This window comes from Ostrea edulis, chromosome 8, assembly GCF_947568905.1.
Source record: "Ostrea edulis chromosome 8, xbOstEdul1.1, whole genome shotgun sequence".
Taxonomy (NCBI): Eukaryota; Metazoa; Mollusca; class Bivalvia; order Ostreida; family Ostreidae; genus Ostrea; species Ostrea edulis.
Genome location: NC_079171.1, coordinates 42,861,471 through 42,875,209, shown reverse-complemented (window position 1 = coordinate 42,875,209; position 13,739 = coordinate 42,861,471). Strand labels below are relative to the sequence as shown.

The following is a 13,739-nucleotide window of genomic DNA, read 5'->3' as shown; positions in this document are numbered from 1 at the left end:
ATTTTAAATTACTGACGAGAGAAAATCATGTGATTCAGTCATTCCCCCTCGCCCCAAAGTCCAACGAACATAATATATATTTTTCTTATTCTATGGCATCTCGAAATCTCTACTAGTCAATTCTTCGCACTCCCTCTTCCAACGCCAACAACACCGCCGTGGTGGTCTAGATGTTAGAGAGTTCACCCCGCATGCGGAAGGCCCGGGGTTCGAATCCCAGCCGCGACAGACCGAAGTCGTTAAAACAGGTAGTGACAGTTCCATCGCAAAAAGCTTTTCATCAAGTGTGAATGTCACGGGTCCTCGGAGATGACCTTAAAAAAACGGATGTACCGTGTCACAGTAGTTGTGGCACGGTAAAGAACCTTCACTGCTCTATGGCCTTTAGCGACGAGCAAAGACCTAAATTTGAAACGCTTCGCCGGTCTTGGTGACGTCTTCATATGAATGAAAAATTTTCGAGAGAGAGAGAGAGAGAGAGAGAGAGAGAGAGAGAGAGAGAGAGAGAGAGAGAGAGAGAAAGAGAGAGAGAGACGTTAAGCAATATTCAATCAATTAATCAATCCAATGTCAACACGTGTCCCTGATGTAACAAGTGTATCCAATGGAAACAAAAGTAAAATTCATGTCTATGTTCACTAACAAAAAACACTCTGAATCTCAGTTTACACATTCGTCGTTAAATAACTATACATTTAATATTATTGTCAATGTTCCTTTGAGAGAAAAAAAACCGTGCGATTTTGATTATGCCTATCTGAGACTTGGTAGGAGATCAAACGATTTCACGCTGCTCTGAAATATTTTCCACCATATATAGGTTAAATGACGTCATGCGTCACCCCAATATTAATTTAGTTCTGAAGTATCATGTTTATTACGTTATAAAGTTATTGATGTTAAGGTTCATAACCAAATGTTTATAAATATGATAAATGAATCAGTAAAATTACAAGTCCTATTTTGTGTGTGTGCAGGCATGTTGATATATTAAGTTATTTTTATTCAAAGAGGAATAACTCTAATACTATTCACTCAATCATCAATCGATACATGTATAATCCGATGCTGGTGTCTGTTTTAATCTATAGTGAAAATTTAATCAATTTAAAAATTCTCAATCTGGCGTCTCTGGGTACATGGAAAATGCAAAATAAGTAGATATATGAGAACAAAATACTCTCGTATGATTAGTCATGAAATATTAAAGTATTTCAATCCTCGGAGTTGCAAAAATACAGTAAAACCCTTAGCAAAGCTTCTGGTGTTGCCACTTTATTCAAACCCTCGGGTGGAATTACCTTTAATTTGATGAGTACTCATACTTATTTTATATACCATAGAGTTTTATTAATTACACAAATAATGTGAATATAAACACTTTATTAGTAGGCTGTATTTGCAGATGATCAAATATATGTAATGCTGTAGAGCCATTCAATTTCGTTGGGTGCATTTTCGTGCAGTTCATGGATACCATTATCACACGAATTTAAAACCAAAATTAAGAAGGCATGTATAATTATTCAACACACGGAAATCATATCACAAATAAAGAAGGAAACTGTAAATTCTGGAAATCAAATGATTAAATAGTACAAGCATCCTGAAGCATGGCTACCATTATCAAAGAATTTGAAACCAAAACGAAGAAGACATTTTATATATATATATATATATATATATATATATATATATATATATATATATCTGCTTTCAGCATTAGGCAGGCACATCCATAAAATCATACTTAGGCAGACATATATAGTCCATGTTTAAACTTCAATACTTTTCATCATGCATTCGATCATTTTGTTTAGCTATCACACTATTTGTAATTTTCAAATCAATTAAAGATAATATACCAAGAATGAAAGATATACAATTTATGATGTCTGCCTAAGTTTTCAGATATCCGTAGTAATCCTTAGGCAGACATTGTATATAATTTTATACAATTCCATCGTGAGGTAGACAATATATTTTATATGCGCAGTAGGCCTTGGGCAGACATTGTATATTCATATAAATTTATACAATTCCACCAGAAGGTGGACAGTATTTTCCAAATCAGCTGAAGACTTTAGAGAGACGGCATTTAAACTACAATTATGCAAAAACTGCATGCGATTGATTTCCAGCACAGATGAAATACCGGTCAATTTTCCAAACATCTATAACCTTTGTGTGGCTACTTTTTTTTTTTGGGACAACCTATTTTGGAATACAATTTAATTATTCAAGTTTGCTATCACTGAAATTATACATGACAATGCATATCCATCCAATTTCCACAAAAAGTTGTAGAACATTTGCCTCTGATAAATCTCTTTATCTATTCAAGCAGCTTTTCTGCAGCAATTTTGACTAATTTATAATCTTTACAGAGTCCAACAAATTATCCATAGCAATATTAATTAACTTTGATCATGTTATTCGCATTCATTTAAATAACCACCATCTGCACTGTACACGAATACTGTTATACAAAATAATTACTTTCTAAACAGTACATAAAAGACAATTTAAAAGTTAACTTTAACATGAAATTTATTCATTATATAATTGTTACTTTGTAACAAAAACTGGCATGTCATACAAATCATTTTCAAGTATGGTTGCTGGTCAAATATTAATAAAACATACAGGATTTTCATCCATTTCATGAAAAAGTACAAAAGACATATCAATCAGAATTTAATGCATTTCATGAAATAAAAGGCCCACAGGCCTTATTGGGTACATGAAAATTAATTAAAAGTATCACTAGCCCCAAGGATAATGAAATCTTGAGAAAAATTCCTGATCTGCATACCTAAATTAAATCCTAACATACAAAACAGAATAAAACAAGATGTGTTCATAAAACTTAAATGCCCCGAAAGTGTCTACACAGTCCAGATGATTGATTGTGTATTGTTTAACGTCCCTCTCGAGAATACTTCACTAATAAGGAGACGTTATATATACAACATTAAATAATATGACTACTTTGGACCTGTGTACAGTCAAAACCCTGGGGTTGTGTAAATCACCACTTTGGTATATCCTGTTCTGCTTCTAATAAGCATGGATTTAGTTATTTACCGTATCACAATAAAGACAATAGTTGCTACTATAATCTTGGTCTTATTCTGGAAACTAAACCCTTGTCCAGGAAATCATGTATTTTACAATTTTGGTTAAGGACTACCACATATTAATTTAGTTTCATGTTAATATCAACCTTTAAACAAGAGGTCCATGGGCCACATCGCTCACCTGAGTTATCATGTATTTACACATAGGAAATAAGGTTTCCCTTATTGTGGCAAAACCTGACAACGGGAGGGGGGGATGATTTCAACAAACTTTAATTTGAACTATGTCATAAAGCTTCAAACTTGAATCTGAACTATATCAGGAAACTTCGATGTAAATTTGAACTCTTCTGCCTCAATGGTTCTTGAGAAGAAGATTTTTCCTATATAAATACATATAAAATGTGGTTTCCCCTAGCGTGGCCCCACTCGACCCCCAGCGGCCATGATATGAACAAATTTGAATCTGCATTATGTCAGGAAGCTTCCATGTAAATTTGAACTCTTCTGGCTCAATGGTTCTTGAGAAGAAGATTTTAAAAGATTTTTCCTATATAAACACATATAAAATATGGTGGTTTGAACTCTTCTGGCTCAATGGTTCTTGAGAAGAAGATTTTTCCTATATAAATACATATAAAATGTGGTTTCCATTATTGTGGCCCCACCCGACCCCTGGGGGCCATGATATGAACAACTTGAATCTGCATTATGTCAGGAAGCTTCCATGTAAATTTGAACTATACTGGCACAGTGGTTCATGAGAAAAATATTTTTAAATGACCCCACCCTATTTTTACACTTTTGTGATTATCTCCCCTTTGAAGAAAACCTGGCCCTTAATTTGAACAATTTTGAATTCCCTTCAACTATGGATGATTTGCATTAAGTTTGAATGAAATTGGCTTACTGGTTCTGGAGAAGAAGAGTTTTAAAAAATTTCAGTGTGTTTTTACCGATTTGCTATTATCTCCCTTTGGATAAGGGGGTTGGCCTTCATTTGAACAATTTTGATTCCCCTTCACCCAAGGATGATTTGTGCCAACATTGGTTAAAATTGGCCCAGTGGTTTTGGAGAAGAAGTTGAAAATGTAAATGTTTAACAGACAGACAGACAGACGACGGACAAAAAGCGATCAGAAAAGCTCACTTGATCTTTCAGCTCAGGTGAGCTAAAAAGATATTTTATAATTGTGTAACGTAGTTCCACTCTCCTGTGATGTCATAAGATTTCGCAAAGTCAATGATTTGATAAGATTTATGCATGATGGGAACATAAATTTTGTTGAAGTCTTTATCAATAGTTATTGTAAAATATCTTGTTAACCATAAGATATTTCAAAAGTCACGTATGAGTTTCGAAATACCGAATCCAAGGGTAATAACTCCTTTTTCATTAAATTATTTATCATTTTTTTATGCATAGATATCTTTTACTTCTCACAAACATATTATATATTTTTTTTAAGAAACAGTTTCATGAAATTGTTATGAATACCATTATATCGTCTTAACAAGTTTTTGTGATAATGAAATGTATTTAATGACAATTGTAATTTTCTGACATCAATAACAGGTATATGCGTGCTAATTGATAAATCTTTTTATCAATGCTGCAACATACTTATCATTTTTATTTGTTACTAAGATAATCATTAATCAAATATAAGATTGAACCTATAATTCTACAGGGGTGGAATTACCTTAAAGGCATAGGGTCTAAGATATTGGTGAAATGTTGCATGTTCCAAAAAGGTGGCGAAATTTATGATCATATTAACTAGAAAATCACACAAAGTTCTTCAGAATGTTTACAAACACATTGGATAACGATAGTAATTACAAAATAATTCCCTGTTCTCATTTGCCTAAATTGGTACCCTGTTGATTTCGCATCTCTTATGTTTGTGTGTAGCCAACAATCAGCGGGGTACCAGTTTAATATATTGTCCTCCTGACAAATATTTTAAATAGGGCTAAAACGTCAAAATGACTTAAATTTCAAAGCGCTGCAGCTATAGATAACTCATAATTAATACTACAAATTTGTTTTTTGGAGTTCTTGCAAAATATTGTGATGTCATTTTTGAGATAAAAGATAGATCCTATGCCTTTAACACATATGCACTATGTATACCAAGTTTGGTCTTACCCCAGAGTCAGAAACCCTACCCCATGGATTACGACATCTACATTTTTAGTAAAGGCCTTCCTCCTCTACCTGACTATGCATACGTTTTTCTTACAAAATGTTCAATTGTTACCTGAATTTACTCAGAAGACAGGTCACCAGAGATTACCTATATGACCTAAAATTCTTATCAAAAACCAAAATTGTAACCAAATAAAAACATTCGGGTAAGACATCAATGTACATTTGAATTACTGGTGCATTACTACCCTAACAAGTATAGCATTGCCTCATTATAATCAAAAATTATATTTCAATACATTTGAAAATGAATACACTATAGGTCCAACAATTATGCCTTAAAGCAGCATCATTAAGTCAAAGAGCACAATATATCATCTCAATAAGACAAACATTCTGAACTCAGATAATATACATATGAATCAAATTGCAGTGGTCATTTATCAACATATTTTCAAAACAATTATATTTAAAGAGAAAATATCATAGGCTGTAATGCTCACATGAGATAGTCATAAACACTAAACAAAAATCCTATAACAATACAGTTTCAGAGCTGCCAACCTTATGAAATGGAAAATAGTAAGGCGGGGTCAGGGGGCCTAGGCGGCTCCCTGCCGCTGGAGATCTTTTATGAATAAATATGTAACCTGAGCAATTTTAGGCATACTTCAAATCCAAATTTAATGAATTTAGACATACTAATTGTTATGCATTTTACAACTGCCGAAGGTCAAATACATCTTTTATTGATTTTACTTTCTAAAACTTGTGTAAAAAATATTGTTACATTAGTATATTATATAATTTTACAGTTACTGTGTCAGTTATTCTGGCAAGTGTTTTAATGTCATTTTCCCCACCGTGAGATGCTAAAGTTTGTCAAACAGATTGTACACTTATCATACAAACTCCCACTTTCTGATTTTGAAACAAATAGACGTTTACAGAGTACTTGTATATTTTTCTTTGAATTTCTGGCTCTTCTTTGGGGGATTATTGTTGTTATTTCCATCAACACATGCTTTACGCTTAGTAGCAGCTGCCATATTGTTTATTTCAAAGCATTAAAATGATCGAGATTCTGTATATATAGAGACTATGCAAACAAACGTAGTAACGACTATGGCTTGTTTATTATAAAAGTAAAAACCATTGACGGACAGCTCTAAAACTTTTGAAATGTCAAATAGGCGAAAATCGGAAGATATATAATGAAATCGTAAGGCGTATTTTCGGTCCAAAAATCGTAAGCCTTACGCCAAAATCGTGAGGGTTGGCAGCTCTGCAGTTTAAACAACAGAGCACTTAGCTCTATTGCATGGCATATATTATGAACATGGTAAACCAGGATTTACCTTTTATATGTACATACCAAAATCAATGACAGTGTATATTTTGTGATCATTTGAACTACATTTCTCTGAACAAAATTCTAAACAAAACATGTCAACAGAACATACTAGGTTATGAATATTCAAAATAGTAATGGATTCGTTTGTACCTTCCAGTTTCAGACCAATTTTTAAATTTGGTAATTGTGAAAGGCTTTAAACAAGAGGCCCAAGGGCCACATCACTCACCTGAGTCACCTTAGCTCATATTTAAAGATTTTCCCTATATATTTGTAAGTAAAACTTTTATCCCCCTTGTGACCCCATCCTACCCTGGGGGCCATGATTTTAACAAACTGAAATCTGAAATATATGTCAGAGAGCTTTCATGTAAATATCAGCTTTTCTGGCTCAGTGGTTCTTGAGAAGAACAATTTTAAACATTTTTCCTATATATTTGCATGTAAAACTTTGATCCCCAATTGCGACCCCATCATACTCCAGGGGCCATTATTTGAACAATCTTGAATTTGCATTATGTCAGATAGTTTTCATGTAAATCTCAGCTTTTCTGGCTCAGTAGTTCTTGAGAAGAAGAATTTTAAAGATGTATCCTATATATCAGTATGTAATACTTTAATCCCCTATTGTGGCCTCATCCAATCCCCGGGGGCCATGATTTGAACAAACTTGAATCTGCACTATATCAGGAAGCTTTCATGTAAATTTCAGCTTTTCTGGTCCAGTGTTTCTTGACAAGAAGATTTTTAAATGACTCCACCCTATTTTTCCATTTTTGTGATTATCTTCCCTTTGAACGGGACATGGCCCTTAATTTGAACAAACTTGAAAGTCCTTCACCCAAGGATGCTTTGTGACAAATTTGGTTGAAATTGGCCAGCGGTTCTTGAGAAGAAGTCAAAAACGTGAAAAGTTTACGACGACGACAGACAACGGACAAATTTTGATCAGAAAAGCTTACTTGAGCTTTTGGCTCAGGTGAGCTAAAACCTGTGTAAAAAATATCATCTGTTTACAGAAATTCCATGATATAAGCACTACATCTGTCATTTCTATTCATTGTGTGACCCAACAAAAATGGTTTTATTTTCTTCAGATATATATTGCTTTTGAAAAAATATAGGGTCCTTGAGGTAATTTATCAAAAATGTATACATGTGTTGGAGATTTAATTTGCCTGAAAAATCACAAAAGACTAGATTTATCAAGATATTGGACTAAGCAGTAAGCACTTTTAAAGTGTAAAATAACCAACATTTGAATTTCCAATTTTCTATATTCACAAGAATCGATCCCGAGGCAACCAGAATGGATGGATATCATAGCTCCTGTGTCCAAACACACTGAAGATTTCATAAATTTCCAGAAATGTTCTCCTTCCTTTGTTCTTGTCTTTGCCAGAGGTCTTTCTTCCTGTAATATTATATACATGTACTACATTTATCACACCTAAGTGTCTGTACAATATGCTTAGCACTTTCAAAAAGATGACTTTCCCGAAATCTGAATTGATATAACTACATTACATAATCTATACATGTATGTTATTAAAAGGTAAATATGGGATATCAGAACTAGAAAATTTTGGAAATCTTCAGAAAAAGAAGTTTATACGAAAATTATAGGTCACTTGGGAAACTCTTGTATACAAATTAGTGATGGCTAAAGACAACCCATTTCTGATATAAAAATAGATGCCTGGTTTAAAAATTATTTTTCAGAATGTTGCAAGTGAATGTCCTTGTACTAAAACATGAGTTATTGGATTAAATTTCTGATGTTTGGTAGCAGAGATAAACACAAAAGAAAAAGTCTATTTCCTACACCCTATGCACTTGTATGGATATTTACTTTATAAGATTTTCTTGAGTTATAACAACCAACCGTTATGAAATGATATAATAAATCACAATAAATTATTTATAAATATATCTCCAGAAATGTACATATACATGCAGCAACATGTAGCCCCCCCCCCCCCCCCCCCCCCCCCCCCCCCCCCCGTTTTCCTGAGATTGCGTTAAATTATCACATACAATATTAAAGTTTGTTATTAGTACATGTAAAGATCGATTCATTAGCTGGTCACTTGATATAGTAGCGGTGAATAGTACTGGAAATGTAAGGCTAGATTGATTTCAACTCATGAACAGAAGAATACACCCCCCCCTCCCTTGAACTGTGACTAAATACATTGGTATCATGTCACAAAGGGTGCAACGATTAACCAAGACACGGTATATCACTGTAATATTATGCAACGGTTCGATTCACAATATTTTACACTATACCGCATTTTGGTATTCTCTATCTGGATTAATTTGAACTGTCCAATTTGGCTTTAAGATTACATGTATGTTGTAACAAGAGTACCACCAATGGTTCATAATATGCCCGTGAAAAGCTAATATAAGGTGTTTCCTTACATTATGATTTGTAGAACATGGCTTCAAGTAGTATCAACAATCAATGTCAGGGTGTGACATACTTTCTTTGCATCATAAAAACAGATCAATCATGTACTCTCTATGTAATATTTTCATTTGGCATAAGGTGTATGTGTACCAAGTTTGATGGTACCAGCTCCAATGGTTCAGTCTTTATCCTGCTACTACTATCTTGACCTTTGATCTTGAGAAACAATCAACATTCTCCACTTGGCAAAAGGTGTATGTGTACCAAGTTTGACAGTCTTAGCCCCAACAGTTCAGTTTGTATACTGCCTACAAGGTTTTCCTACTAAGTGATACTGTGAACTTGACCTTGAAAAACAATAGACATCTTCTTCTCATCATGGTGATCGAATGTACTAAGTTGCAATATCCTGGAGTTTATGGTTTGGTCTGTATCCTGCCCACAAAGTTTTCCTACTTAGTGATACTACGACCTTAACCTTTGATTTCTGACCTTGAAAAATGTTAGGCATCTTCCTCTCATTATGGTGATCAAATGTACCAAGTTGCAAAATCCTAGATGTTACAGTTCAGTATGTATCTTGCCCAAAAGGTCTGGACAGACAAATGGACGATGGTTACCATAATACACCCTGTCCAAATAAAGATGGTTTCCGGAAATGGAAAAATGTGGTGCCAGTGAATTATTTCTCACCCTGTGAACCATTAATCCCAAATACGGGAGCATTTTGGACATGCAGTTGTAACAGTAAGGTGCAATTAAATGATACCAAAACCAGTGTAATTGTTCATTAGTTATCATTCATATTGATACACTTGTAGCATGTTAAAAGTATCGTGATACGTATTGTATTGTCAAGTCTGTATCATACAATGTATCGTATCATGAAGCAAGCGTATCATTGCACCCCTACATGTTACCATGTTTAATACCAGTATTGAATATTAGTATAATAGTTTGATCTTTCACAGTTCATACAGTTGTCTCATATAGTTTTTTTTTAAGGAATGAAATAATCTTATTCAAAACTCTATAATTTTCAGACCTCTCTCACCGAGTACAGAAAAATACTTGTGTGATTAACAGATTTCATTCATATTTTTAAGGCTTTCCACCTTTCTGTGGAAAGTCCTATTGTTATTGTTCTGTTTATTATTTTCCTACCGTCAAAATTTTTTTTCGTCTTCAGACTTATCGAAAACTTTAAAGTTCATGATATAGCACTTCTTGAGAAACGAATACATTTCAACCTGCGTCATGGAACTTTGACCCCTTACGGAGTTATCTGACCTTTGGCAGAAATCATTGTTATCGCTACTACTTTTTAACCGTAAATGATAGGAGGATGAAACCTTTACAGGTCAATTAGTAGAATTGAAGAACTTTAAATGAAGGAATTAGCTGACCGTCAAAAGGAGTTAATGTCCCCTTATGTTTCTCGATTTCTACCTAAAAAATTGACGACTCCTAAAGTATTCGTCGTAGAGAGACGGAACACACTGGAATGGGTTGTGTGACCTTGACCTTGAAAAGTAGGTCAAGGGTCATCCAGAATGGCGAGAAAATGGCACTTTTTATACTCTCTTTCCCTCTTCAGATAGCATCGAAATATCACATGGGTCAGCAAGGAATTCTCGATTGGTCTCAATATCATGAATTACAACTCTAAAACTTTGACCACACTGCGAATGTCGGCGACTCGCATCGAAAACCCTGTTATCACTACTCCTACTAGACCGAAAGTCGTGGAGACGCGAGACCTTTCCCGACGAATTCACAATAAAACACTCTCGCACAGAGAAGTTGACACAGGGAAACCGAGAACCCTGAAGCACGGTTCTCGCCCCGAAAGTCTCTGACGTTGTCATTCGAGCCCAGAACTTTTTCACGGATCTAAATAGAGACGCGGGACCACTTGTGCGAAGCCCTGTGACCTCTCTGACCTTCAAAATGAGGTCAAGGTCAATCTTTCCCTCTCATGGAGTTTTCGAGGTTTGACCTTGAAAGTGGGTCAAGGTCAAATGTCAAGGCCACACATCAAGGGGCCAGTCTCCACGAGCAAGGCAAACCCACACATCACGCCTATCGTCCCAAAGGAAGAAATCCCCCACCCTTCAAGTGATCTGTATGTTAGATTAGCTGTTTACACCATTTTGACCGGTCACATGCCCAACAACAGGATTCTAGCTAATCTGATTTACACATACACATCTGACCTACACCCATTTTCTCCATTTCTTGACTGTCTTGTAAATCAAATATTTACATTTGCATTCATGAAAAAACATGTGCCAGATTCCATTAATGTCGGCCTGCATCAACATAAAGACTAAGTTAAGTTGTGTTTTTTTATGATAATGATGATGCAACTTTATTCGACAATTGAACTCCTTGACATTCCATCCCGACTATCATTGTAAACAAATAAACACTTACCTGCAGGGTCAGATGGGATGCAGTATTCCTATTCTCCGTTCAGATCCTACACTCAGAAACTTTATCTAATTCACCAGCCGCCATTTTGTTTGGGGTTCTTTTTCACAGCCTAAATCCATATGCATGCCTCCTTGGGTGAAATGACTGAAAGACATTGTCTCCGTGAATTAGAACACATAGGATGAGCAATTACAAACTGTATATCAAATTCCACAATCCATAACACACATGGTAAAATCCAGTGCACAGACTCCTACCATCTTCTCAACATGAGACTCATAGTCCCAGCATGCATGAGCAGAGTGTCAGCACTACATGTGTAATCTCTGAAAATGTCACTTCCGGTTTCTTTACACCTCCAAATATCATATCTAACAGGTCTAAAGTCACCCCCAAACACCTGCACAAGTCCTATTACACTTTTACCCGATATGTGCCGGCTATCCAACACCCACACCCCTTTTTTTCAAATATTTGACCGGTACTATCGTACGAAACCAAGGCCTCAATCTCCAACACTTCAACACTCAAGGCGGCAAATTTGAATTTCTTTTCTATCCAAATCAAATTGTTTAGCATTTGAACACTAATGAAAAACCGGTAGAAGGTGGGAAGCCCTCTAATTGTTCGTGAACAATTAGGATCACTAGTTATTGATATTTTCCTTTTGCGATTAATGAATTTGAAATGTGGAATTAATTAAAAGATCATTTACGCAACCCCAGCCTCGATCTATTCAGATGTCCTACTTTTACAGCCTTTCCATTGGAACACATCCCAGTCTTGATCAATACAAAGACATAACAATAAAAAAATTAATTTCTTTCACACTTATGCATCAAACGATATGAAACTTGAACTCAATCTGTAGTTACTGCACTACAAGTTTCAATGAATTCTCGCAAGCATTATGCAAAAATATCTGGAAAACCAATGGGACAGACTGATTGACAGAGAGACGGACAGAGAGGAAACCTAAAATCCACTTTCGTTTTATAAACCGGTATGGGACTAATAACTGGAATTAGTCTTTGAACTTTATATGGTTATTTTCCATGATTTTTTGAATTTTTAAAATATTTCATTTCAAGCAGTCTGTTGTGATGTAATGGTGATATGTGATATATAACCTTAGATGTAAATTATGTTCCCTACCTGTTCTGCCTCTAACTCTTCCATTTCAAGTAATGATGTTCATGATTGTTCCTCCTGGAAACAAAATTTTACACATCAAACACATACATGTACATAATGCATTATACAGGTTTTAAAACAGTAATGTTACAATGATAAGCAAGAGCCTTGGCTACAATCTCCTAAAACATACAAGATTTAATCAAAAGTTATTTTAGTTTTTGTCTCTGTGTCATATTCTCCACTTTATCTTATGTGTTACCCCTCTTAGGAGGACCTCATTTTATTTTGTATGTATATATGTTACCCCACTTAGGAAGACAATATACACTTGCACACATACAATTACAGACCACTTTCTTAATATCATCAACCTATTTTTTCAATGCCATATTTTTCATCTTCCAAAACATACATGCTTATAATATATATGCATATACATTTTCTACTTTAGGTAGACTTGTCATTGATCCCCAATTGTCACTTCTGATTGATTTCATAGAGACTGTTGCAATGTGATGGTGAGGTATAATCTTAGATAAAAATTATGTTCCCTACCTGTTCTGCCTCTAACTCTTCCGTTTCCACAAATGATGTGCAGCATTGTTCCTCCTAGAGACAAAATTTTACAAATCAAACACATACTTGTACATAATGCATACTACAGGTTTTAACACAGTAATGTTGCAATGATATGCAAGAGTTTTGGCTACAATCCCCCAAAACACACACGATTTAAAGTCCTTTTTGTCTTTGTCTCCATGTCATATTCTCCATTTTATTTTACATGTATATATGTTACCCCTCTTAGGAGGACAATATACATTTGTACACACACATGTACACAGATGCTGTTTGTGTCCTTAGTATTTTCAACATTGTCACTTTTTCTTAGCCAATAATTTTTTTAATTTATCAACATTTTATTTGTGAATTCCATTTCAATCATCTACCAAAACATATCCAAGCATCTGCATTTTCCATTTTTGGAGGCCCGGCTATGTACATGTGTGTGTTTGTTAACTATTATAAAACGGATTTTTTTTAAAATTAATTTTTCTGCAAGTACATACATACTTTAGACAAGATTTTATGTAAAACACACACAAGGAAAACATAAAGTCAGCAATCACAACCTGAACACGGAACAAGAAATCAGTGGAATGT

At 34.7% G+C, this 13,739-nt stretch overlaps 1 protein-coding gene and 1 long non-coding RNA gene across 2 annotated transcripts in view; one reads left to right on the top strand and one right to left on the bottom strand.

The window, feature by feature from the left end:
• LOC125662394 (uncharacterized) overlaps nt 1–13,739 on the top strand; it is a 1,158,266-nt gene that overhangs the window by 657,928 nt on the left and 486,599 nt on the right. The window lies entirely within an intron of this gene.
• On the bottom strand, nt 7,372–13,184 carry LOC125673810 (uncharacterized). The gene is made up of 4 exons (XR_008797611.1): nt 13,131–13,184; nt 12,594–12,647; nt 11,439–11,582; nt 7,372–8,000 (listed from the first exon to the last, which is right to left on the bottom strand). It is a non-coding gene; the product is annotated as an uncharacterized LOC125673810 (long non-coding RNA).